Source organism: Lepisosteus platostomus, unplaced genomic scaffold, assembly GCF_059453375.1.
Source record: "Lepisosteus platostomus isolate fLepPlt1 unplaced genomic scaffold, fLepPlt1.hap1 Scaffold_54_H1, whole genome shotgun sequence".
NCBI classification, from domain to species: domain Eukaryota; kingdom Metazoa; phylum Chordata; class Actinopteri; order Semionotiformes; family Lepisosteidae; genus Lepisosteus; species Lepisosteus platostomus.
In genome coordinates this window covers 90797-118162 of record NW_028291672.1, presented here as the reverse complement: position 1 = coordinate 118162, position 27366 = coordinate 90797, and the positions used below count along the sequence as shown (strand labels likewise).

The window sequence follows — 27366 nt, the reverse complement described above, 5'->3', positions numbered from 1 at the left end:
ACTGAAAACTGCAGCAGATCGTGTAAAGACGTCCAACTTTGTAACTACTGCACGCACAGGAAGCAGAATAAATTCCTCTTTTCAAACTGTCAAAGGTTTGTTTTGGGAACGCCGCAGGACATCGCACAATCTCTTTTGAAGAGGGACAAACGATTTCTTATGGGGCGCAGTAAGTACTGTTACTGTCACTGCTCGATACCGACGTTGGCCTACTATACCATGTTCAGCCACCGCTAGAAAATGTACGGTTCTAGCACCGGAGCAAACAACAGGAGGGCCAACGTCGAACAGGCACACGTGTCAGACATGGAGAGCGATGAGAAAGGGATTCGAACCAATGCCTGCTGAGCACAATGGATTAGCAGTCCGTCGCCTTAACCACTCAGCCACCTTGTCGACGAAACTGGGCTGTCCGGACATGGGTTGGCGCGCTCCAGATTATCTTTTTCTTTTTTTCCCTCGTACTCGAGGGTCATTTTCCTGTTCCACATGCGATTTCAACATTTTCCTTGGGAGATGTCAAGCCAGCAAGCCACTGCTGTGGTTCAGTGGCCAGTGTGGAGTTCAGTGGCCCTGTTGTACACAGAAAGTACATTGAGCTCCTTGGACATGAAAAGTTCCAGATAAAAGCCATTTGTCATCCTTTCTCTTGGTGTCGATGTTGCTATTGTATGTAAAGGTGGCAACTTGCTCAGCGAGCAGGCGGAGCACACACCGAATGCAGATGTGTCTGAGTGTTGTGTCCAAGTGGCTGCAAAAGGACAGTGCTCCTGGGGTGCCGTGGCTTAGTTGGTTAAAAGGCCTGTCTAGTAAACAGGAGATCCTGGCTTTGAATCCCGGTGGTGCCTTCTTTGTTCTGTCTTCTCAAACAGAACTGGTCCTTACGGACAACCGCCTACGGCTAGACTTGCAAGTATTCATTTCCTGTCTTTAACGCGACTTGTTTTTCTTAAAATGGATGCAACTTGCAAAACATGAAATACAAACCTTGCTAATCAGCGCTAGCGGCTTTAAAAAAAAAAGAAGTCAGCAATGTTTTTTTTTCTTTAACCTTAACCCTGCTAACGGAGAAGAGTTAAACGACCGAGTCTATGCAGCTTAAACGGTGCGCAAGTCGGGTTCTTAGCTGAAAGGGTGGTAAATCACGCTCACCCCAGTCCTTAATCTTTTAAAGAGGATACAAAATTGAACCTAGTCGCCACATCACATGCATCCTGTTCAACGATAAAAAGGTAACATCTATCCTCGCTCCAGAGTAAATCTCACGTTGAGGGCATCTTTTTTTTCACTTTACCGTGAATCGGGCTCGACTGCACAGAGGAGAGAGCAGAGCAATGAGGTCACGGGGACAGGGGAGTCACACGCTGGCGGTTTGAATACGCGGAAGATCACTGAGGGATCCACAGTATGTGGACCCTCCGTGCGCCATCAGTCCGCACTCCGGACTCTGAATCCTGCCATCCGAGTTAAGATCTCGGCGGAACCTGAGGCGCAGTTACTTCTTAAAACGTAATCTGGTGAGCATTTCTAGAATCGCACTTGTATAGATGCAGCCTTTAATGTGTTGCTAGGTTAAAATTGATGACTTCTTGTATTTCAGTAGGCAACTGCCCTCTTGATTTTGGATTTAATTTCTTTATTACAGGGGCGCTTTTATGAAGACAGAGTCATGTTCAGGTACTTTGCTTGATGGAGGAAGCTCATTTCGGACTCTGTGATCTGCTCACCTGGAAAGGTCTGCTATACTACTACAAGAGAGAAGTAGAGTCTGGAAGAAGGGACAATTTTATGATGCTTTGGAAGATAATGTTTTTTTTTCTTATACTGAAAATGAAAAGTAGTTGTTTCTTTATGGACTCAGTCTTTGGAATTTGTATATTTATATATTTCAGTGAACCCTCAGCCATTCCTTCTGTATTGTAATTCAATTTCTCTTTTAAAATTCCTTCCCCAATTCTAGGACCTGCAGTTGATGAACTCCACAATGGCTTCTATTTGAAAGTCTGTGACTGAGACCAAGTAAGTGTTCAATTTTTTATGAAACCATTATTTATTTTGGAGCAATGAGCAATTCTTATATAAATGCAATAAAATCATTATGCTCAAACTATGAGAGAGAATTTTAAGGATAATTTTATAAATCAGTCTTAGCTTGTTTCTATACACAGATGGTATTATTTATTTTCAAAGGAAACCCGCGAGGATTCCCCTGGTGTGCAAGATGTGCCTGAATACTTTTGATCAGCTTCCTGCTCAGTTGAAGAGGGCGTGTTTGAAGCACGCCACGGCAGAAGAGATCAGGATGGCCTCTCAACAGGAGAGGGAGGACATGATGAATCACCTGAAGAACGGGGTCATCGTGGATTACCACAGAATAGAGATCAAAGGACACTTTGTGGGCTTGAAATACAAAGAAAATCATGTTCTATGGTACAAGATAAATACAAAACTTAAGCTTTTATTTTAATGAGATTTATTTATAAAGCATAAGCAATCATTTATTACATTAATATATGTGAAAATAACATTTTAGCATCATACGTTTAGTATATTTAGTTCCTAATGCTGAAAGAAATGATCATAGAAAATGACATCTAACCTTACCTGCGGTGTTTATAATCCCTATTGCTCAATGCACGGTGAAAGCATTGCATACATATGTCTGACAATGAGGACAATGGGCCCCTGAGACAGTCATTTACCTGTTTCACAAATGATCGTATTTTACTAGAGATTCTGTTTGTGATTCAGATGTGCATTCGGACAGCAATCCCTTTCAAGAAATGATACGTTCTGGATGAGGTCAAAGGTGCTGGAACATTGTATTTAGGATGTGTTTGCAGAGACTGTGTGTCTCCTGCTTCAACGCAGTGATAAATAGATGTGCTCCTGTAATTCATTGGTACATGCCCAGGGCAGTAAGCAGTCTGAGGATTTATATCCAGATGGCATAGAGCAGTGAAGCAGTGAAGTAGTGCAACACACTGGATCATTATATTATTAGAATCTATTCTACTTACATTATTACATTATACACAATTTGAGTTCATTTTAAAAAGTAAAAGGTAATGAAAGGAATGCATTATCATAAGAAAGATAATACCGATATGCATGTGATAATCATCCTTATATCATGTAGTGCGTCATTTGGACATTTTGTGGGATTGAAATACAAAGAAAATCATGTTCTATGGTACAAGATAAATACAAAACTTAAGCTTTAATTTAAATTAAATTTGTTTATAAAGCATAAGCAATCATTTATTACATTAATATATGTGAAAATAACATTTTAGCATCATATTATTACATACAAGTCTCTAGCTTCAACACAGTGATATATATATATATGCTCAGTGATTTATTGGTACATGCCCGGGTCAATAATCAGAATGAGGATTTATTTCCAGACGGGCTACAGGTAGTGTTGTGAAATACTTCAACACACTGGATCGCAGATTTAGACCCCCTGCACTTTTACTCCTTAAAAACCAAAGAAATGAAGATATGTAGCAATCACATTGCAACAGGGGTGACAGTGACTTAATGCTTATACTAGTGGACTTCTGGTACCTTTAGGGTATGGTGTTCCCTGAAGGGCTCTCAAACCCCGCATTTCAGATGCCTAGCTGTTTCGCTGATGTGTTGCACCTCAGAATCACTTTTAAACCTTACCTCTGGTATCTTTAATCCCTATTGCTCAACGCATGGTGAAAGTATTGCATAAATGTGTCTGAAAATGAGCAATGGGCACCTGAGAGACTCATTTGCCTGTTTCACAAATGATCATATTTGACTAGAGATTCTGTTTGGGATTCAGTTGTGCATTCTGACAGCAATCCCTTTCAAAAAACGATACATTCTGGATGAGGTTAAAGGTGCAGGAACACTGTATTTAGGATGTGTTTGCACTTATTCTGTGTCTCTAGCTTCAACACAGCGATATATGTATATGCTCACTGATTTTTTGGTACATGCCCAGGGCAATAATCATTATGAGGATTTATTTCCAGATGTGCTAGGGGTAGTGTTGTGAAATACTTCAACACACTGGATCGCAGGTTAAAACCGCCTGCACTCTTACTCCTTAAAAACCAACAAATGCAGATATGTAGCAATCATATTGTAGCAGACACTCATTTGCCTGTTTCACAAATGATCATATTTTACTAGAGATTCTGTTTGGGATCCGGATGTGCATTCTGACAGCAATCTCCTTATCGCGGCTTTGCCCTTCTTGCCTCTTTGGACAATATCTCCATCTTGTGGTCATTGTTGGTAATGTCTAGACAACATCTCCATCTTATGGTCGTTGTTGGTAATGTCTTCTTATGCCCTTTTTTATTTTAATTCTCTATTAGTTGATTCTAGAATCTCTACAATGGAGATGAAAACATCAGTTTTATAGCAGACAATATGACATTATTTATAGTCCAATTAGAAACTTATTACCCTGTTTTTAACATAATAACAAATTAAAATTGATTAAAACTAAGTTTGGAACACCAGGGAACATAACAAATGATTTTTAGGAAAACCATGAGGTTCTCTGTGTCCAATGCCTGCAAGGGGAGAAAGCTAGAATCCTTTGATTTTTTCAAAATTTGAAAATAAACATCATATAACAACAGCTTTCATTCCTAGGAGTGAAAAATAACCATTTTTGAAGACATAGTAGTTTCTAAAACACTACAATAAAGTTAAAAACATCAGTTTTATATGACATTATTTTTAGTGAAATTAGTCATTTTTTGCACTATTTTTAATAAAATATCTAATTAAAAGTGATTAAAATTAAGTTTGGAACAACAAGGAACACAAAAAAAAAGATTTTTAGGAAAACCATGAGGTCCTCTGTGCCCGATGCCTGCAAGGGGAGAAAGCTAGAATCCTAAAAAAAAGTTATCAATTCTAGAGCCTAAGAGGAAAACAAGACAAATGTATATCTCCAAATAATTTTATGTGCTTCAGAAGAGCCCAGGAAAGTTTTTTGCATACATGAAACCACGCCCGTTTGCACATAAGCAGACATGGTTGCACACACGACTGCATGAAAGCACACGTGCATGCGAAGTCATCCTGTTGAGCATTTGAAAAGCCGCACCACGCCGCACTTGAAATAGCTCTTACATTAGTGGTAGACGCAGGAATCGCCTTTTTATTTACGCTCTTACCAATGCGATGGAAAGCAAAACAAAGCAAAGCAGAGCAAAACAAAATGAACAAACGAAAACCCTCACGTCCCGCACTTGCATATAACGCCGTTACGTGCCCAAGCGGTATTGTACGTCATCCTAGCACTGCACCCCGGGGCGTAAGGTATATGGGAACGAGCACACGCCACGAATCGTCTCGAATCACTCCCTACAGATGTAAGGCGCCTTGAAGCCTGCACCCCCAACATTCTTCTTTGCGCATCTGTGAAAGGTAAACTCTTGAGCAAACTCTGAACCAGCTCTAAGGAAACTAATCTGATTAGACGTTACTTTGACTCATCTTTTTACTCTCAGTGCTGGATTGCTCAAACTCCAGCTAGGGTTAGGTTTAACATTCCCACACTACTTAGACACTTTGTTTACGCTCAGTGCTGGATTTTGGGAACTTCAGGACGAGTGGGAATTTTCTCCTATCTGTCAATTCTGTTTTGTTTTGGAGACTCTTGGCTGCCTATATTGTACAGTGCAGCGTGAAGGAAACATTTTCCAAAACTGTGTCAGCTCAAAAGTTGTAAGAGAACCTCTCCAGCTGCTTTACCTCTCTTCATTTTTGTCATTTAATGTGACAATCGATGTATAACTGGAGCCTCACATATGCAAATGGTGAGGCTCCAGTTCGACACCACTTTACAGTATATGACAAAAGCATGGCAGACTGTGCCGGACCAGCTGGTAACTTCCGCTTATTTTGACCATATTAAACATTGGAAATCTTCCCACTTGCATTTGTGACACTTGATTTTGGCTCCACCTAAGACACTCTTAAATCTTCAAACACTTTTCTCTTCTCCCACAACACTCTTGTCTGTCGGGACTGTGTGGCAGCGTTGCAGGACAACCCATCTCACCACGGAAAGGAACCTAACAGCTTTGGTAAGAGAGGAGAAAAGGACATGGCCCGTACGGGGTTCGAACCCGCGACCTTGGCATTATTAGCACCACGCGCTAACCAACTGAGCTAACCGGCCTCATGACAGTGCCCCTCTCTGTGCTGCAAAAAATCGAACTCAGGGAATTTCTTTTGTCCTCCTTTGAATAGAAAGCCATGTAATTCAGTGTACGGGCTTTCTCATGCAGTTTCATGGTTTCACAGCATTATTCAGCTGATTTTAAATGTACCTAAAGGAGAAACATTATTGAAGACCATCAATTACCAAGAGCTTTTGTCAAAGGTTTTGGTGGTCATTTTTAATGACCACAGAGCACTATGACCTCGGTTTTACATCTCATCCAAAAGACAGCGCCCTTTTTCCAACACAGCTTCTCCGTCACTATATTGGGACATTGGGACCCGTACAGACCTCAGAGTGAGCGCCCATTAACACCACTTCCAGCTGGAAGCTTTGTTTTTCCCTGTAGCTCACCCTCATCCTGGTACTGACCTGGCTCACACCTGCTTAGCTTCAGTGGGTTTTCAGTTGCGAGTTGCAAAAGATGGGATGCAAGTGATGGAGCCGTTTGCTGCAAAAGCCACTGCATTGGCCAGGAATCGAAACCAAGCCTCCTGCATGGCAGGCGAGAGTTCTAACAATGAACCACCAATGCTCAATGCCTGTACCTTCAAAAAAGACGCTTTTTTGGTGCTGTGTGCAAAAAGCGTCGACATCTACTTCCAGCTGCAAAATGCCATCCGCGGACGCTGTGAATTTATTTATTTAGACACCGCTCAGAATCCCCTGTAAGATTCTCCTTCAATTCCGTTTTGCAGTGCTTTAGCTTTTTCAAAAGGCTTCGCTTGTCACAATCCAAGGCTTGTGACAGCATTTGAAAACACTTGCCACTGTGTTGGCCGGGAATCGAATCCGGGTCAACTGCTTGGAAGGTAGCTATGCTCACCACTATACCACCAACACATGCCTGGGGGAGCCCTCCAGGACACCACCAGAGAATGCTCACGATTTCAGAAGCTGTCTCCGGGACGTGCTGATTCCACACATCCTGAATAAATCATGTTATTGTTAGTTGCTGTAGCTAGACGTTCAAATGAGTTTCATGGCCAGATGGACTGTTTCCTCAAGTGGTATAGTATTGCAGTAAGACAGCACGATGCCTGCAAGACTATGTCACGCTAAACGCCACAGATTGAGTTTGTCCGTTCGTGTCAGTCGTCCTGCAGCCACGGGAAGTGGGACACAAACATGCTGCAATGCTTTCAAGACATTAGGATTTGTTTGTGCAACATCCGAGAAGAGTACTTGTGGCTTGAATGTGACTGAGCAAGGTGTTTAAAGACAGAGACTGAAAACTGTTAAAGGATGAGTCAAAGTAACGTCTAATCGGATTAGTTTCCTTAGAGCTGGTTCAGAGTTTGCTCAAGAGTTTACCTTTCACAGATGCGCAAAGAAGAATGTTGGGGGTGCACGCTTCAAGGCGCCTTACAGCTGTAGGGAGTGATTTCAGACGATTCGTGGCGTGTGCTCATTCCCATATACCGTACGCCCCGGGGTGCAGTGCTAGGATGACGTACAATACTGCTTGGACACGTAACGGCGTTATATGCAAGTGCGGGACGTGAGGGTTTTGCGTTTGTTCGTTTTGTTTTGCTCTGCTTTGCTTTGTTTTGCTTTCCATCGCGTTGGTAAGAGCGTAAATAAAAAGGCGATTCCTGTGTCGACCACTAATGTAAGAGCTATTTCAAGTGCGCCGTGGTGCGGCTTTTCAAATGCTTAACAGGATGATTTTGCATGCACGCGTGCTTTCATGCAGTCGTGTGTGCAACCATGTCTGCTTACGTGCAAACGGGCGTGGTTTCATGTATGCAAAAAACTTTCCTGGGCTCTTCTGAAGCACATAAAATTATTTGGAGATATACATTTGTCTTATTTTCCTCTTAGGCTCTAGAATTGATAACTTTTTTTTCATTTTTGGCATTTTTCATCATTTTCCAGAAAGTGGTTGCAAGCCCGATATCATGCGAAGAAACTTCAGGATTCGGGGATCAGTCAATGGATTTTCTTCAAAGTTGGATTTTTGCACTCTGTGGACCAAGAGATGTTGTTCTATAATGTTTTTTTTTTTCAAATTTAAAAATATCATTTTTTCATGGAGCTTTGAATGGGATGGATTCACCCTCCTTTAGCCAGGACAGAGCTCCAGGAGCCTGGGTAGGATTCTAGCTTTCTCCCCTTGCAGGCACCTGGCACAGAAGACAATATTTTTTTCCTTAAAATCTTTTTTTTTTGTGTTCCTTGTTGTTCCAAACTTAATTTTAATCACTTTTAATTAGAGATTTTATTAAAAATAGTGCAATAAATGACTAATTTCATAAAAATTAATGTAATATAAAACGGATGTTTTCAACTTTATTGTAGTGTTTTAGAAACTAATATGTCTTCAAAAATTGTTGTTTTTCACTCCTATGAATGAAAACTGTTGTTATATGATGTTTTTTTTTCAAATTTTAAATGATCATTTTTTCATGGAGCTTTGAAGGGGATGGATTCACCCTCCTTTAGCCAGGACAGAGCTCCAGGAGCCTGGGTAGGATTCTAGCTTTCTCCCCTTGCAGGCACCTGGCACAGAAGACCATTTTTTTCCATAAAATCTTTTTTTTTTGTGTTCCTTGTTGCTCCAAACTTAATTCTATTCACTTTTAATTAGAGATTATATTAAAAATAGTGCAATAAATGACTAATTTCACTAAAAATACTAAAAGTAATATAAAACGGATGTTTTTAACTTTATTGTAGTGTTTTAGAAACTAATATGTCTTCAAAAATGGTTATTTTTCACTCCTAGAAATGAAAGCTGTTGTTATATGATGTTTATTTTCAAATTTTGAAAAAGCAAAGGATTCTAGCTTTCTCCCCTTGCAGGCATCGGACACAGAGAACCTCATGGTTTTCCTAAAAATCATTTTTTATGTTCCCTGGTGTTCCAAACTTAGTTTTAATCAATTTTAATTTGTTATGTTACAAACAGGGTAATAAAGTCTTAATTGGACTATAACTAATGTCATATTGTCTGCTACAAAACTGATATTTTCAGCTCTATTGTAGAGATTCTAGAATCAACTAATAAAGAATTGAAATAAAAAAGGGCATAAGAAGACATTACCAACAACGACCACATGATGGAGATATTGTCTAGACATTACCAACAACGACCACAAGATGGAGATATTGTCTAGACATTACCAACAACGACCAGAAGATGGAGATATTTTCCAAAGAGGCAAGAGGGGCAAAGCTGCGATAAGGTAAAATCATTTTTTGAAAGAGATTGTTGTCAGAATGCACATCCGTATCCCAAACAGAATCTCTAGTAAAATATGATCATTTGTGAAACAGGCAAATGAGTGTCAGCTACAATATGATTGCTACATATCTGCATTTGTTGGTATTTAAGGAGTAAGAGTGCAGGTTTAAACCTGCGTTCCAGTGTGTTGAAGAATTTCACAACACTACCTCTAGCACATATGGAAATAAATCCTCATAATGATTATTGCCCAGGGCATGTACCAAAAAATCAGTGAGCATATATATATATATCACTGGGTTGAAGCTAGAAACACAGAATAACTGCAAACACATCCTAAATACAGTGTTCCAGCACCTTTGACCTCATCCAGAACGTATCATTTCTTGAAAGGGATTGCTGTCCGAATGCACATCTGAATCCCAAACAGAATCTCTAGTAAAATACGATCATTTGTGAAACAGGCAAATGACTGTCTCAGGGGCTCATTTCTCATTGTCAGACACATGTATGCAATGCTTTCACTGTGCATTGAGCAATAGGGATCAAAAACACCGCAGGTAAGGTTAGAAGGAATGTTCTATGATCATTTCTTTCAGCATTAGGGACTAAATATACTAAACGTATGATGCTAAAATGTTATTTTTACATATATTAATGTAATAAATGATTGCTTATGCTTTATAAACAAATCTAATTATAATAAAAGCTTAAGTTTTGTATTTATCTTGTACCATAGAACATGATTTTCTTTGTATTTCAAGCCCACAAAGTGTCCAAATGATGCACCTTTGACCTCATCCAGAACGTATCATTTCTTGAAAGGGATTGCTGTCCGAATGCACATCTGAATCCCAAACAGAATCTCTAGTAAAATACGATCATTTGTGAAACAGGCAAATGACTGTCTCAGGGGCCCATTTCTCATTGTCAGACACATGTATGCAATGCTTTCACTGTGCATTGAGCAATAGGGATCAAAAACAGAATGGAAACAGACGAGGATGGGATTTGAACCCATGCGTACAAAGCACAATAGATTAGCAATCCATCGCCTTAACCACTCGGCCACCTCATCAACAAAACTGGGCTGTCCCAACTGGGTTGGCGTGCTCCAGATGATCTTTTTCTTTTTTTTCCCTCATACTCGAGGGTCATTTTCCTGTTCCACATGCGATTTCAACATTTTCCTTGGGAGATGTCAAGCCAGCAAGCCACTGCTGTGGTTCAGTGGCCAGCGTGGAGTTCAGTGGCCCTGTTGTACACAGAAAGCACATTGAGCTCCTTGGACATGAAAAGTTCCAGATAAAAGCCATTTGTCATCCTTTCTCTTGGTGTCGATGTTGCTATTGTATGTAAAGGTGGCAACTTGCTCAGCGAGCAGGCGGAGCACACACCGAATGCAGATGTGGCTGAGTGGTGTGTCCAAGTGGCTGCAAAAGGACAGCACTCCCGGGGCGCTGTGGCTTAGTTGGTTAAAGCGCCTGTCTAGTAAACAGGCGGCCCTGGGTCTGAATCCCAGTGGATAACCACCTACGGCTAGACTTAATTAAATGCAAGTATTCATTTCCTGTCTTTAACATGACTTGTTTTTCTTAAAATGGATGCAACTTGCAAAACATGAAATACAAACCTTGCTAATCAGCGCTAGCAGCTGGCAAAAAAAAAAGAAGTCAGCAATGTTTTTTTTCTTTAACCTTAACCCTGCTAATGGAGAAGAGTTAAACGACCGAGTCTATGCAGCTTAAACGGTGCGCACGTCGGGTTCTTAGCTGAAAGGGTGGTAAATCACGCTCACCCCAGTCCTTAATCTTTTAAAGAGGATACAAAATTGAACCTAGTCGCCACATCACATACATCCTGTTCAATGATAAAAAGGTAACATCTATCCTCGCTCCAGAGTAAATCTCACGTTGAGGGCATATTTTTTTTCACTTTACCGTGAATCGGGCTCGGCTGCACAGAGGAGAGAGCAGAGCAATGAGGTCACGGGGACAGGGGAGTCACACGCTGGCTGTTTGAACACGCGGAAGATCACTGAGGGATCCACAGTATATGGACCCTCCGTGCGCAATCAGTCCGCACTCCGGACTCTGAATCCTGCCATCCGAGTTAAGATCTCGGCAGAACCTGAAGCGCAGTTCCTTCTTAAAACGTAATCTGGTGAGCATTTCTAGAATCGTACTTGTATAGATGCAGCCTTTAATGTGTTGCTAGGTTAAAATTGATGACTTCTTGTATTTCAGTAGGCAACTGCCCTCTTGATTTCAGATTGAATTTCTTTATTACAGGGGCGCTTTTATGATGACAGAGTCATGTTCAGGTACTTTGCTTGATGGAGGAAGCTCATTTCGGACTCTGTGATCTTCTCACCTGGAAAGGTCTGCTGTACTACTACAAGAGAGAAGTAGAGTCTGGAGGAAGGGACAATTTTATGATGCTTTGGAAGGTAATGTTTTTTTTTTCTTTGAAATCGAAATGAATCAGAATATCAGTGCAAAAGACAAACTCTTGGTTTGGTTTAAAGAGATATGGTTTTAAAACAGACAAAATGTAGAAAACAGGTGTTTCTCACTTTTGGAAAAGAATGGACCGGGGGTATTTTACTAGTTGCAGTGCTGAGCTCACCGGGTTGCAGTCCTGCAGTGTTGCACCAGGGTCAGTGGTGCAATGGATAACACATCTGACTACGGATCAGGAGATTGTAGGTTCGACTTCTGCCTGGCTCGGGTCGTTTTTAAACGCATCAGGCTACTCCCTAAGTAGCCTGTGCTACTTACTGTATTGTAATCGTACCCAGTAAGAGATTTCCTTCATGTAAATGAACTGCACCTGACAGCTTTAGAAAAACACCTGGGCTCAGTACGGTGCTGAGAGCTCAGCGTTGCTGTTGTTCTAATTAGTACGCACTGCATCGGCTATGAACCCGAACTTTTCAATTATTCCGATCAGTAAGTCAACACGTAGTCCACATGGAAGGTAGAAATATTCTCTTGTCTGTCTCTTGTTTGTATAGAACTGAATGTCCCTGACAATGTACTGTTAGTTTTAATTGAAGAACGGCATTTGTGTTCAAATATACCAGACAAGTTTACGTAACTGCTCATGCGACACTCAGTTGTAATTAGTCAAGAAATAAAGTCGAACAACAGCTGCGGGTTTGATTCTGAACGTATGAGATTGCGGCGCCTTTTACTTCCATTGACAAATGATAGAGATTCGAAGAGAGATCCTTCAGACCAGCAAGCAAACCCACGGCTATTTCGGTTTTCTATCTAGGCAACGTTGGTGTCTGCAATAGCATACATGAAAGCGTGATGCAATTTCTGTGGCTACATTTGTTGCACGTCATGCACAGTAAGAGTGTTTCTAACACCAAATAAAAAGTCAACAATTAGCGATCACGCCTTCTCCTCAGTTAACCCACTGAAACCCTTGCTGTTAACAGTTCTTTACTGCGTGCTTTACGAGCACCTACATATCGTGTCGGTTCTTTCAGCTTTATTCATTGGGTTTTCAAAGGCATAAGTAGAGCACCAGAGGTGCGAACGCAGAATGTGTGGTAATCTGAGGAACTGCTTTCCATGGCAGCGGGGCCAAGCGATTTAGCGTTTTTATAGTACCGGGAAAGGAGAAGCGGCACTTTGCCTTTGCCGCGCAGGCACAAGGCGACGTGCGGCAGACGCCGGAGTCGGCAAGTTCCGAATCTGCGCGGGGAGTCCCCAACGCATTTCGAGTACATCGCCTTAACCACTCGGCCATGACAAAAGCGAGCTCGCTGCCGCCGCATTTCTCCTATAATCTAACACGGAGTGCGAGGTGGCTGCGGAAACCTTTTTAAAGTCGCTCTCCGTTAAAAAAAAAAAAATACCTTTCACAAGATTCGTGCCGGCAGACAGACACGCCTCAGAGGGTTTAAGGCTGGCTTCACGTTCAAATGATAAAGTCCCCCAGTCCGGATGTCAAAATACAACTTTGGCAGACAGAAAAAACATCAACAAACCACAAATGTGGAAAAGGATTTTACAAGCTGCACCACACTGACATTTAACTGTCACTATAACTTGTGACAGGCATGATACAGCTACCACAATGCAGCTACCTAACCAACAGTTTCCTGCAAGTTCCCAAGGAGGCCATAGTACAGCATGGTTACTTAACACTGTACGGTCTGGAACCAGACAACATAAGACCAAACTTGAGGTCGTGGATGCCTTCAGGTGCCACACTATTGAATTGGATAGAAATCCAAGAAACAGTAAGCACTGAAGACGTACAGGTAGTTAGTTTGCTTTAATGGAACAAACCTCCAAACCACCCTGGCAGGTGCCCAACACAGGTGTCATGGTTCATCAGGGGGGCTGGGAACAGGAACCGGTGTTATTGTAACACTGCTGCTGGGAAGCTGGATCATGACTGACAATGTACTCTGAATGCTGTACTCTTACATCAAGATGTACTCCGGGTAGCACGAATGAGTCAAAGGTACCATTTCAAAAGAAAGGAAGTTACCTCTTCCCCAAATATCTGCCTACAGAGGTATCAGATACTGACAGTGAACTTCCTGATTTGTAATGCCTAGACTGAGATGATGTCTCCTACCGTGTTTATACATACTCCAGATGTTATTCATCCTGTTTGTTCCCAATGCTGGTTCCGGTATGAATTCTCGAGGAGTAATGTGGACATTTAAGGTTAATGTTCTAATTACAAGGGACATCACTTAACTCTGTTTTGTTTTGAAGGCAACAACGCCTCAGGACCTCGTGACCTTCAAAAAGGGGGGATATGTAGAGGCAATGCTTGTTAATAAGACAGAATTAAGGGCTGCTGTGCTTTCCCAAATGAGGCCCCATCTCTCTCTTCATCTCTGTGGTGCAGCCACAGAGAAACTATTCATGCAGGCTGATTTAAAGATGTTTTCTTTTGATAAGGGACAGCTCCCAAATGGGGATGCACTTAGCTAAGCCTGGCTATCATGATCAATGGTCATCCATTGGTGCCTATCTGTCTAGGGAGTGCCAGATGGACATCTGGATTGCATTCCTAGGTGTCAGGAGTAAGTGACTCATATCTCATCTTGATCAACCAGTCAGGGACTGGTAGGGCCATGTAACCCATGTGGGACTCTGATGCCCATTAAACTTTCAGCCAATGACAAGCTGAAGTTCCTCCAGGTAAAAACAGGCAACAGAGAGCCTGGAGAAGGAGAACTAGTAGGACTATTCCAGTAGGAGAATTCTAAGGAGAATTCCAGGGGTGCAAGACAATTCCATGGCAGGACGGCCCAGGAGCAGAAGGCTCCCAAGGGCAGGACATTCTCACAGCGCGCCTCCTGACCATCCTGAGACTCAGCACGGACAACCACGGAACGGCCAGTGTGTCCGAGTGCCAGTACTTTCCTCTGTTCTAAGAGTCGAGAGCGGAGGTTGCCACGAATAACCAGAGGATCCACCCGAGGTTAGCATCAGCAGCAAACCTCGTGAACAGGTCGGAACTGTGGACAGCTGAATCACTATTCAGAACAAGCGCTTCATCAGGAACGAATCGGTCCTCTTCCTGACCTGCTGGGACCCACAGTCATCTTTTCTCCTGTGCACAAACTTTGCTAGTTAAAGCCAACACTAACTAGCCGGTCAGTGAGCATCAGCAGCGCACCGTCGCAAGCAGCACAGCACAGCCTGGCACCTAGCCAGAGAGTGCGGATTGGACACCAACAGCCTGCAACTGTTCCTTTGTGCCCACAGGAGATCTGAATCCCGAGAGATTGGATGAGTATTCAACTTCACTGCATTACAGCTCGAGAATTCCATTGTTATCCCAACCAGTTGATATCAGTTTAATTCTTAAGAGTTATGTACTTGTTTTGAGTATCTAATGTAGAAGTTGTAATCAAGTTCAATTATGAAACGGTCTAGATGAATGATATACTGAACGTATGTCCTCTTGATATATGTAACTCTTTGTAACTGAATGAATATATACCTTTTGTATTCTGATAACCCTCTCGATAAGATCTGTTAGGTTTACATGCATATTCTATGTATTAATAAATGTATCCTCGTGTATTAGTACCTGTGTGTGTGCGTTGTTTGAGTTATATCGCATAGTTGGATTCTAAAGCCATTAAAAGAATTATTTTTGTGACTTACACAAAAATAATTTTTGGCTACAATTAATAATTGTCCCCGTAAATGCCCAAACCCTACAGAACTGGTGCCTCGTGAGAGCACACTACACCAGCTTCCGCGGGCTTGGCCGGAGTCAGGCAGCAATTCTGTCTTATAGCTTCCCTCGAATAGGAGCAGTAGCGGATCCTGAAGCAGATCCCAAAAGGTGCAATAAAATTCTTTAGGGAGCCCGTCAGCACCCGGAGTTTTCCCCTTCTGTAAGCTCTCCATAGCCTGTCTCAGCTCTTCTACTGTCAAATCCCTCTCAAGTACTTCCCTATCTTCTTCACTCAAAACGTTTTCTAGCTTTGAGGTAAAAAAATGAATTTCTTCATCCTTTACCTCTGTAGAGCTGTACAGTCTTGAGGGCCTCGGTGCAGGAGAGGATAGCACTCGGCTCTGTTCTCTCTCGTCCCTCCTCATCAACTACACTTTCCATGACAGACTTGGAGCCTACCACTTTCCTGAAAAAGAAGCGAGTACACTTCTCATTTTCTTCCAAGAACTGCACTCTGCTTCTTAACAGCACTCCTCGACTACTTTCTTCGGCTATGCTCCGGATCTCCTTTTTTAAAAGGGTGATATCCTCGAGCACATCGAAGCCACTGTGCAGCATCATGTAGAGACGCTGCAGCTGCCTCTGTTTCCTGGCTAGCACTCCTCTCCGTCTGGCAGCAGCCTTCCTTCCCTCAGCCATGAAAAAGGCCTTTGTCCTCACCTTCACCTCCTCCCACCACTCTCCTACTGACCCGTACAGACACTGCAAGGACAGCCACTGTGATAGTTTCTCCTTGTAGCGGGATACTACCCCCTCGTTCTCTAGCAGCTTTGTGTTGAGTTTCCAGAGGCCTGGGCCAAAGACAGTCCCGCCCTGGAGTTCCACTCTACACCCTAAAGCCTGATGATCTGAGAAGAAGACAGGCTGAAGATTGACCCCAACAACTTTCACTCTCTCTGAGACAAAGCAATAGTCAATTCTGGAGCTCCTATTCCTCCCTGACCATGTATATCCTGCAGTTGTGGGATATATACATCTATATGTGTCTGAGAGTTTAAAGTCTTGAACTAAGTTTTGCAGGGCCAGTGAGCTGGAATCCAATTTTATCGGAGAGCTAGACTGCCTGTCTGTGTGCTCTAAGATACAATTAAAATCCCCTCCCACTATCACGTCTGTGCTACATAACAATAGGGGAGAGAGTGCCTTGAGTAGCTCCACCCTTCCTCCCACGTCAGTAGGACAATACACATTGATTAGCCGCAGGTTAACGGTCCCCCATTCCACATCCACACACAGCAACCTGCCATCTATGACCCTCTGAATACTTTTCAATTTGAAAGCCCATCCTTTGAAAAGAATAGCCACGCCAGAGGCTCTGTTGTTATTGTCCCCTGACCAAACAGAAGGCCCTTTATCCCACCTATCTTCAAAGCTTTTATACCTCTCTTGATAGGCTAAAGCACACTCCTGCAACATCAACACATCTCCCTCTCTCTGCTGGAGGTAATCAAAGACAGACTGGCATTTCACTCTGTCATTGATACCTCTGGTGTTAAGAGAAATTATGTTTAGAGCCATATTAGATAAGAAAGTGGAACCAGTCTTTACAAAACACATTTCTCTTCGGTCTCACCTGTTACCTTCTTCTTTTTCTTTTTCATCTTACCAATTTCCTGCCAGCCATCCTCTGAATGAGCCTTCATCAGGGTGGCAGCAGTAAAAGCATTCACGGAGTCCATTTCAAGGAAGGGGGTAGAGGGAGGGGTGGAGGGGTTCCAGCTGTCCCCATCGCCATGCTCTCCTTCCTCCTCGCTCGGGGAGAAAACAGAGTCATTTTTGCACTCCGGCTGTGCTGACCCCTGCGAATTCCCCAAATGTGGAAATCTCGACTGCATAATTTCTGGTAGTGGGGGACTGCGTTCGCGCTCTCCCCTGATGTGCTTGGTCCAAAATCAGATACGAGAGGGTTAGGACACCACGAGCTGCGTGGCTGCGGAAGGATCCCGGTTCGACAGGAGTGGACGCCGCTGCTGGTTCTCGCTGGCTTTTAGTTAGGGGTCCGGAGAAGCATCTCAAGCTAGTTCCACTACTCCTTCCGGACGTTCATTCCCTTTTCAAAGTCAGTCGTTTTGCTGTAGTCTGCGTTCTTTAGGCTGATTATCGAAGTTAGCCTTTATTTGGTCATGGGGGGCCTCGGTACTGTATGCTGAGTCTAAAGACAGTTTCACCCGTTTTCTGATTGCTCGGTTCTGTACCAGTGCAGACATGTCAAACAGTGAATGGCTTTACCTCTATTGTATCCGTGCTCAATGAATGAAATCGGTAACAAATGAATATATGTCTAGTTATACGAAAAACGAGTGGTTTATCGACTCATCTTCATTTGCAGATTTAGAGGCAGCTTCGATATTCGTTTTACAGACAGGTTTTTTTTTTTGAATATGGGTCACACACATGCCACAGCAACAAAACATCCCTAGAGATGAGGCTATAGATCACCTTTCCATCCTGCAGGTTTTCCTCCCAAAGCCTACGGCACCAACGGCGACCCCTGCTGGCCGGGAGAGCAAAAGCTTACAGCACCTGGTATTCCCAGGCAGTCTCCCATCCAAGTACTAACCAGGCCCGACGCTGCTTAGCTTCCAAGATCAGACGAGATCGGGCATGTTCAGGGTGGTGTGGCCGTAAGCGAAAGCCCCGCCGCCTGACTCGCTACTTGAAGCTGTGTGTGGCGGGGGTTCCGTGCCCCCCGAGCGGCACTGAAGGATCGTTCGTGTGCAACTCTTTGGAAAGGAGCTGCTTTCCAAATCGCATTGCGTGCCTGGATGTTGGCGAATGCGCTCCCTTGTGTTGGCTCGTCCCGCACTGGAGGAGGACAAACAATCTGCACGGAGGAGCACCAGGCAAGTCTTCACCAGACAAAAACCTCCAGTGCACAGCACTCTGGAAACATTTCGGGGCTTTCGCGTGTTTATTTCAGCACGTAAAGCGCACCGGTCCAACACGTCGGCCGGGCGCGCGGCGCCTCCGCCCTCTTGTGGCCTTGTGGCGTCAGAGCAAGAGGCTCCTTCTCGCTGCCCTTCCGCTGTGTTGCAGGGCCCCGAGAGGGAACCCGGAGCGCGCACTTTGTGGGGGGCGGGGGACCGCGTTCGCGCTCTGCCCCCGGTCTCTTGCGCGAGTACTAAATCTCACGGACAGGGGGGCCTCGTCATTGATTGTTACAGGTGAGACGGGGATTAGGAGGAGACCCCGACTGATGGGTAAAGGGGAGCACTAACACCAGAGGGACACCCCCGGCGTCTCTTTTTGAGAGACGCCCTGGGGTTTCCTAATGGCCAAGGAGGGTCGGGACCTCGGTTTGACGCCTCCCCCGAAGGACGGCGCCTGTTTGTGCAGCAGAGTGTCGCCATCAGGAGGCTGGGGTGTAAGAGAGCCACACAGCCCGCAGGGTGAGCGCTCCCTACTGGTCCCAGTCACACCTCTTGCAGGAGCAGCAGCAACCGGAGCTTTTCCGGGGTGGAATCTCCCATCCGGGTGCCGGCCAGGCTCACACCTGCTGGGCTGCCCCGGGGGTGAGCCCAGTCGAGAGTCGCAGGGCCAGATCTAGTCACCGGGGAGAAACGATACAAGTGAAGGATTGCTCGGCTCTCGGCACTTGAAAAGACCGACAAATGTCTCGTTCCCGCCGGAGCTGAATGTACCCGCATGTGTGGTGTCGTCTTCTTCCCCCGCCCCGCTGTGTTTGCTGTATTGTCTCTGAAGCCGGCCCCCCCGAGACGAGACGGGCTGTTCCTGTGCCCCAATTAACACTTTACAGGTGCCATTCCCCGGCATTGTGGCCATTGTCGGTGCTCACACGCGATAAGATGAGGCGGAGGAGAGCGGGGCATGCCCAGCGGCAGACATTCAAGGAGGGGGCAGTGCGAGGTGAGGTGAGGTGCGACACGCCGGAGCCCCGACGCAGCTAATGCGGAGCACTTGTTGGACTGGCATCGAAAGGACGTGTGCGCACGGAGCGAGCCTTCCCTGCGGCGGAGCGCGGGAACTTTCTCCCCCCCTCCCGCTGCAGGAGTTGTGTGCACTGCAGCGGTGCCGAGAGAAAAGCACAGAAGGCAGCAGGCTCTGGAGAGCAGGTTAGAGACGGAGCCTTGTGGGCAGGCGAGCAGGCCCGTTTTTTGGAAATTGCTGAAAAGGTTTGTTCGGTGTGTGGCAGGCGCACGTCGCGAGCTTGCGTGGCGATCTGCCGGTCTGGAGTTATGCAAATGAGGCCGAATTGCATCCCGGGACATGCTGCGAATGCGCAACGGCGACTGCAGATGTGTAGGAAACGGCGCGCTCGTTTTCTCGTTTTGCCCACACTTTTGAGTGTTAGTGTGGCGTGTGAGTGTGTGAAAGAGTGGGCCCAGCAGGAGGCGGTGGCGTGCGGGGCGAGGAGGTGGCCTAGGCTGCGCGATTTGTGCTGTGGGTGCGGGCCGCTTGCAGGGGCCTGTTTAACTCATACTTACTTGGCAGGGGAGATACCTTGATCAAGAAGGAGGTTCACCCAGGGCGAGGCTCGGCCATTGCACTCCGGCTGTGCTGACCCCTGCGAATTCCCCAAATGTGGGAATCTCGACTGCATAATTTCTGGTAGTGGGGGACTGCGTTCGTGCTCTCCCCTGATGTGCTTGGTCCATAATCAGATACGGGAGATACTTTTGAGTCAGCGCGAAACGCCGTGTGCTGTCAGTTCGATTTCATTTTGCTCGTCGCGGCGCCCGGTTTTTGTCTGTCAAACGTTAGGTTGCGCTTCTTCATGCTGCATCGTCGGCATGAGTGGAGCTTTTTAAACGTCTGGACTTACTGCGCCCCATAAGAAATCGTTTGTCCCCGTTCAAAAGAGATTGTGCGATGTCCTGCAGCGTTCGCAAAGCAAACCTTTGACAGTTTGATAAGAGCATAAATAAAAAGGCGATTTCTGCGTCTACCACTAATGTAAGAGCTATTTCAAGTGCGACGTGGTGCGGCTTTTCAAATGCTTGTGGGCATTTCTCTGTTGTTGATTCTTTTTTTGTGTGTAACAAAGTGGCATTTTCATGTCCGGACGGGGAGACTTTATCATTCCGACATGAAGCCACCCTTAAGTCCTCTGAGGTGTGTCTGTCTGCAAGGCTTGTATTTTGGAAATGTTTTTTTGAAACGGAGAACGACTTTGAAATAGGCTTCCGCCGGCGCCTCGCGATCCAGGTAAGATTGTAGCAAGAACGCAGCGGCGGTAGGGTTTGCTGTAGTCGTGGCTCAGTGGTAAAGGCGATGGACTAGAAATCCATTGGGGTCTTCCCGCACAGGTTCCAATCCTGCCGACTACGTTGTCCGCCTTCAGTCGGTGTGTTTCGGCACAAGCAAAGAAGCGCGCCTCTTTGCTAATCCTGGTGGTTTTAAAACGCCCAATCGCTTGTACCTGCTGCCTTGGAAATAAGTTCTTCAGCGTCCGCAAATGGCATTTTGCAGCTGGAAGCAGATGTCGACGCGTTTTGCACAGAGCACCAAAAAAGCGTCTTTTTTGAAGGCCCAGGCACTGAGCATTGGTGGTTCAGTGGTAGAATTCTCGCCTGCCACGCGGGAGGCTCGGGTTCGATTCCCGGCCAATGCAGTGGCTTTTGCAGCGAGCGGCTCCATCACTTGCATCCCCTTGCAACTCGCAACTAAAAACCCACTGAAGCTAAGCAGGTGTGAGCCAGGTCAGTACCTGGATGAGGATGAGCTACAGGGAAAAACAAAGCTTCCAGCTGGAAGCGGTGTTAATGGTGCCGGCGGGGGGGCGCTCACCCTGAGGTCTGTGCGGGTCCCAATTCCCCAGTATAGTGACGGAGATGCTGTGTTGTAAAAGGGCGCTGTCTTTTGGATGAGATGTAAAACCGAGGTCACAGCGCTCTGTGGTCATTCAAAATGACCACCAAGACCTTTGACAAAAGCTCTTGGTAATTGATGGTCTTCAATAATGCTTCTCCTTTAGGTACATTTTAAATCAGCTGAAAAATGCTGTGAAATGGGGGGGCACTTCAGGCCAGTGTAGGATTTGGGTTACAAGAACCATGAAACTGCACGAGAAAGCCCGTACACTGAATTACACGGCTTTCTATTCAAAGGAGGACAAAAGAAATTCCCTGAGTTTGATTTTTTGCAGCACAGAGAGGAGCACTGTCGTGAGGCCGGTTAGCTCAGTTGGTTAGAGCTTGGTGCTAATAACGCCAAGGTCGCGGGTTTGAGCCCTGTACGGGCCAGGTCTAGGTCCAGGTCCCTGTTTGTGAAACAGGCAAATGACTGTCTCAGGGGCCCATTCCTCATTCTCAAGACACATGTATGCACTATGTACACCGTGCATTGAGCAATAGGGACTGAATACACCACAGGTAAGGTTAGAAGTCATTCTGAGGTGCCACATGTGAGGGATACAGCTAGGCATCCGAAATGTAGGGTTTGAGACCCTTCAGGAGTACTGCATCCTTTGAGACAGACCCGTGCATGTTAAACAAATGATCATTTCTTTCGGCATTAGGGACTAAATATACTAAACATATGATGCTAAAATGTTATTTTCACATATATTAATGTAATAAGTGATTGCTTATGCTTTATAAACAAATCTAATTAAAATAAAAGCTTAAGTTTTGTATTTATCTTGTACCATAGAACATGATTTTCTTTGTATTTCAAGCCCACAAAGTGTCCAAATGACGCACTACATGATATAAGGAAGATTATCACATGCATATCGGTATTATCTTTCTTATGAAAATGCATTCCTTTCATTACCTTTTACTTTTTAAAATGAACTCAAATTGAGTATAATGTAATAATTTAAGTAGAATAGATTCTAATAATATAATGATCCAGTGTTTTGCACTACTTCACTGCTTCACTGCTCTATGCCATCTGGAAATAAATCCTCAGACTGCTTACTGCCCTGGGCATGTACCAATAAATTAAAGGAGCACATCTGTTTATCACTGCGTTGAAGCAGGAGACACACAGTCTCTGCAAACACATCCTAGATACAGTGTTCCAGCACCTTTGACCTCATCCAGAACGTATCATTTCTTGAAAGGGATTGCTGTCCGAATGCACATCTGAATCCCAAACAGAATCTCTAGTAAAATACGATCATTTGTGAAACAGGCAAATGACTGTCTCAGGGGCCCATTCCTCATTGTCAGACACATGTATGGAATGCTTTCACCGTGCATTGAGCAATAGGGATTAAAAACACCGCAGGTAAGGTTAGATGTCATGTTCTATGATCATTTCTTTCAGCATTAGGGACTAAATATACTAAACGTATGATGCTAAAATGTTATTTTCACATATATTAATGTAATAAATGATTGCTTATGCTTTATAAACAAATCTAATTAAAATAAAAGCTTAAGTTTTGTATTTATCTTGTACCATAGAACATGATTTGCTTTGTATTTCAAGCCCACAAAGTGTCCAAATGTTCTATGATCATTTCTTTCAGCATTAGGGACTAAATATACCAAACGTATGATGCTAAAATCCTGAAAAAAGGATGTGCTCCATCTCGTCAGTAGATTGGATTCCAAAACTGATTTGGGTCAATATACATTACCTTTGAAATTAAAGTACAGTCTACTGTAGGGAACCATCAACTTAGAAAGCATTGGCCTTCCCTGGGGGTCAGGTAGGTGCAAAAGATAAACCTTTATCCTATCTTTATCTTAAGATAAGTGGCCAAGCAGTATTTTTCCAAGTTTCACCAAGCACATCATGTTGCCATAGTAGACAAAGTTCTATAAAATGTTAAATAACTTTTAAAAAAAGTATCTTGGTCTTACAGTACTGTACAAGGTGAATTAAACTGTCCCTGGTAATAAAAAGTAATTAGAAGCATCTCAGAAACTTTATCTCTAGAAACATTAGCTGTTTTATATCATGTAATTTAGTGTGATGTTGTCAGAATTCAAGGACATTATCACACACAGAAATTGGTTCAGTTAAATCTAAAAAACACAGCTAAACATGGGTTTAAATGTAACAGAAGTCTTACCTCTTGTCAAAAGATTTAATTCAAGAAGCGATGTAATAAATGATTGCTTATGCTTTATAAAGAAGCTTAAGTTTTGTATTTATCTTGTACCATAGAACATGATTTTCTTTGTATTTGAAGCCCACAAAGTGTCCAAATGATGCACTACATGATATAAGGAAGATTATCACATGCATATCGGTATTATCTTTCTTATGAAAATGCATTCCTTTCATTACCTTTTACTTTTTAAAATGAACTCAAATTGTGTATAATGTAATAATTTAAGTAGAATAGATTCAGGTAGGAAATATATTATATAATATATTTTGACAGACAAAAGTCATGATGTTTATGGCTGACATCATTTCACATGGGTGAATTTTAAGCTAAGAAATAAAAACATTTACAATGAAGATACCATTGCTTAATTTTAAATGCCTTTAAAAAATAAATACCTCCTGAGAATAATTTGCCACTCCCAGATCCTTGGTAAGGTACTGTTTGAATCCAATCAGGAGAGGAGCATCCAGGGAGTGCTTTCTATAGAGTCCAGCTTGGGCCACTCTCTTCCGGCCTGCTGATACTTTTTAACTACTCAGGGCCTGTAAGGATATAAAACACCGGTTTAAACATTTTATACCTATAAGACAAATTAGAATTTTAGTAAAAAATAGATACATCTGAAAAATAAAAAAGTCTTACTGCTGATAGAGTTCTTCAGAGCTCACATCTTCCCCTTCCTTATCCGCTTCTGTTTCAGTTTCTAGAGCAGCCTCTGGCATCTCTTCCTCCTGGACAGCGGCCTCTTGCTCAGGGCCGCTGGAATGCAGGTAGATTCTTTTCAACATGCTTTTACATAATATGTTGTAACAATGATTTCAAAAAGAAACTACAGAAGCCTTACAGATTAAAAATATCTCACCTTGCCAATGTGTCTTCAGGCTTCCCATGTACAAAAAGGCCCAAGGACTCTAGCAGTCTTACAACCACTATCCTGTTTGCCTCACCAGACACGATCTCTATTCTGTGGTAATCCACGATGACCCCGTTCTTCAGGTGATTCATCATGTCCTCCCTCGCCTGTTGAGAGGCCATCCTGATCTTTTCTGCCGTGGCGTGCTTCATACACGCCCTCTTCAAGTGAGCAGGAAGCTGATCAAGAGTATTCAGGTACATCTTGCACACCAGGGGAATCCGCGCGGGTTTCCTTTGAAAATAAATAATACCATCTGTGTATAGAAACAAGCTAAGACTGATTTCTTAAATTATCCTTAATTTTCTCTCTCATAGTTTGAGCATAATGATTTTATTGCATTTATATAAGAATTGCTCATTGCTCCTAAATAAATAATGGTTTCATAAAAAAGTGAACACTTACTTGGTCTCAGTCACAGACTTTCCAATAGAAGCCATTGTGGAGTTCAGCAACTGCAGGTCCTAGAAGTGGGGAAGGAATTTTAAAAGAGAAATTGAATTACAATACAGAAGGAATGGCTGAGGGTTCACTGAAATATATAAATATACAAATTCCAAAGACTGAGTCCATATAGAAACAACTACCTTTCATTTTCAGTATAAGAAAAAAAAACATTATCTTCCAAAGCATCATAAAATTGTCCCTTCTTCCAGACTCTACTTCTCTCTTGTAGTAGTATAGCAGACCTTTCCAGGTGAGCAGATCACAGAGTCCGAAATGAGCTTCCTCCATCAAGCAAAGTACCTGAACATGACTCTGTCTTCATAAAAGCGCCCCTGTAATAAAGAAATTAAATCCGAAATCAAGAGGGCAGTTGCCTACCGAAATACAAGAAGTCATCAATTTTAACCTAGCAACACATTAAAGGCTGCATCTATACAAGTACGATTCTAGAAATGCTCACCAGATTACGTTTTAAGAAGGAACTGCGCCTCAGGTTCCGCCGAGATCTTAACTCGGATGGCAGGATTCAGAGTCCGGAGTGCGGACTGATGGCGCACGGAGGGTCCATATACTGTGGATCCCTCAGTGATCTTCCGCATATTCAAACCGCCAGCGTGTGACTCCCCTGTCCCCGTGACCTCATTGCTCTGCTCTCTCCTCTGTGCAGCTGAGCCCGACTCACGGTAAAATGGAAAAAAATATGCCCTCGACGCGAGATTTATTCTGGAGCGAGCCAGTGTTGCGCATAGCTGCCTTCAAAGCAGTTAACCCAGGTTCGATTCCCGGCCAACGCAGTTGCGAATGTTTTCAAATGCTGTCATGAGCCTTGGATTGTGACTAGCAAAGCGAAGCCTTTTGAAAGAGCTAAAGCACTGCAAAACGGAATTGAAGGAGAATCTTACAGGGGATTCTGAGCAGTGTCTGCATACATGCAGTCAGATAAAGGTGCTGAAAGCTTGAGCTACTCTCAATGTCATGCTGCCCTTCCCCGGAGTAAATCTGTTACATTGAAAGGATGCTTCTGGCAGGTTCAAAAAGGGACCCTTGTTAATTGGAGAAATCAATGATTTCGAATGAATTCTGTATGCGTTAAAAGACAGCTATACACAGAAAACATGCAGGACACTGCTCATGATGTTTCCCGAGCCGAAACACAGTGCGTTTTTCCAAGCCATTTGACAAAGCCCACCCACTGAAAACTGCAGCAGATCGTGTAAAGACGTTCAACTTTGTAACTACTGCACGCACAGGAAGCAGAATAAATTCCTCTTTTCAAACTGTCAAAGGTTTGCTTTGCGAACGCTGCAGGACATCGCACAATCTCTTTTGAATGGGGACAAACGATTTCTTATGGGGCGCAGTAAGTACAGACGTTTAAAATGCTCCACTCATGCCGACGATGCAGCATGAAGAAGCGCAACCTAACGTTTGACAGACAAAAGCCAGGCGCCGCTATGAGCAATATGAAATCATACTGACAGCACACGGCGTTTCGCGCTGACACAAAAGTAATCTCGACAGACGCTGTTCTCTGCATAAAGCTGAAAGAGCTAAAGAGCGTTCCTGTTGACACGTAACAAGCTCGTTTCTTTCTACCATGATATCACCGTGACCAAATCTGTCTTTAAACACCTTGCTCAGTCTCCGACAAGACTGTCAAAAATTGCTTTCGCCGATTGTATTGCAAACCGGCGGAAGCGGGGTATTGGGAAAAGTTTTCAACTAGCAATAATCGCGCCTCGGCTAAACCTCACAGGCTACGATACTGCCACTGCGCAAAGCTGACGGTTGCCAGGCAACCGCGGGGATCCTATGGAAATCGTTATCAATCGTCTCATGGCATGTCGTTGCGGTAACGCTTCATATTTGTCGTCTTCTTCTTCTTCTAGCTTGAGGTTTTGAAGAATTTCATGACAGACAAGGGCTCCGTTGGGAACAAAGGGCGTTGTGAGAAAACCGTTGCTTATTTTCAGCAGCAGAAATACAACCCTTTAAATACAAGATGACAGAACAATGACGAAGGGCATGCCGGGAGGAACTCATGCACTACAGAGGAAAGGGGGCGGGCACGTACAGTTCACATTCAAGCCACAAGTACTCTTCTTGGATGTTGCACAAACAAATCCTAACGTCTTGAAAGCATTGCAGCATGTTTGTGTCCCACTTCCCGTGGCTGCGGGACGACTGACACGAACGGACAAACACAATCTGTGGCGTTTAGCATGACATAGTCTTGCAGGCATCGTGCTGTCTCACTGCAATATTATACCGCTGGAGGAAACAGTCCATCTGGCCATGAAACTCATTTGAACGTCTAGCTACAGCAACTAACAATA

At 43.9% G+C, this 27366-nt stretch overlaps 4 non-coding genes and 2 pseudogenes across 4 annotated transcripts; 3 read left to right on the top strand and 3 right to left on the bottom strand.

Moving 5' to 3' along the window:
* Nucleotides 1-6997: 6997 nt before the first annotated feature.
* On the bottom strand, nucleotides 6998-7069 carry trnag-ucc (transfer RNA glycine (anticodon UCC)). Its single transcript has one exon. It is a non-coding gene; the product is annotated as a tRNA-Gly (tRNA).
* Nucleotides 7070-17335: 10266 nt separating this feature from the next.
* On the top strand, nucleotides 17336-17516 carry LOC148632934 (U1 spliceosomal RNA; annotated as a pseudogene).
* Nucleotides 17517-18152: 636 nt separating this feature from the next.
* Nucleotides 18153-18271, bottom strand: LOC148632933 (5S ribosomal RNA; annotated as a pseudogene).
* A 1807-nt stretch (nucleotides 18272-20078) lies between these two features.
* Nucleotides 20079-20242, top strand: LOC148632932 (U1 spliceosomal RNA). The gene has a single exon (XR_015934114.1). It is a non-coding gene; the product is annotated as a U1 spliceosomal RNA (small nuclear RNA).
* A 900-nt stretch (nucleotides 20243-21142) lies between these two features.
* Nucleotides 21143-21213, top strand: trnag-gcc (transfer RNA glycine (anticodon GCC)). Its single transcript has one exon. It is a non-coding gene; the product is annotated as a tRNA-Gly (tRNA).
* A 5458-nt stretch (nucleotides 21214-26671) lies between these two features.
* LOC148632930 (U4 spliceosomal RNA) lies at nucleotides 26672-26813 on the bottom strand. Its single transcript, XR_015934103.1, has one exon. It is a non-coding gene; the product is annotated as a U4 spliceosomal RNA (small nuclear RNA).
* Between the last annotated feature and the right edge of the window lie 553 nt (nucleotides 26814-27366).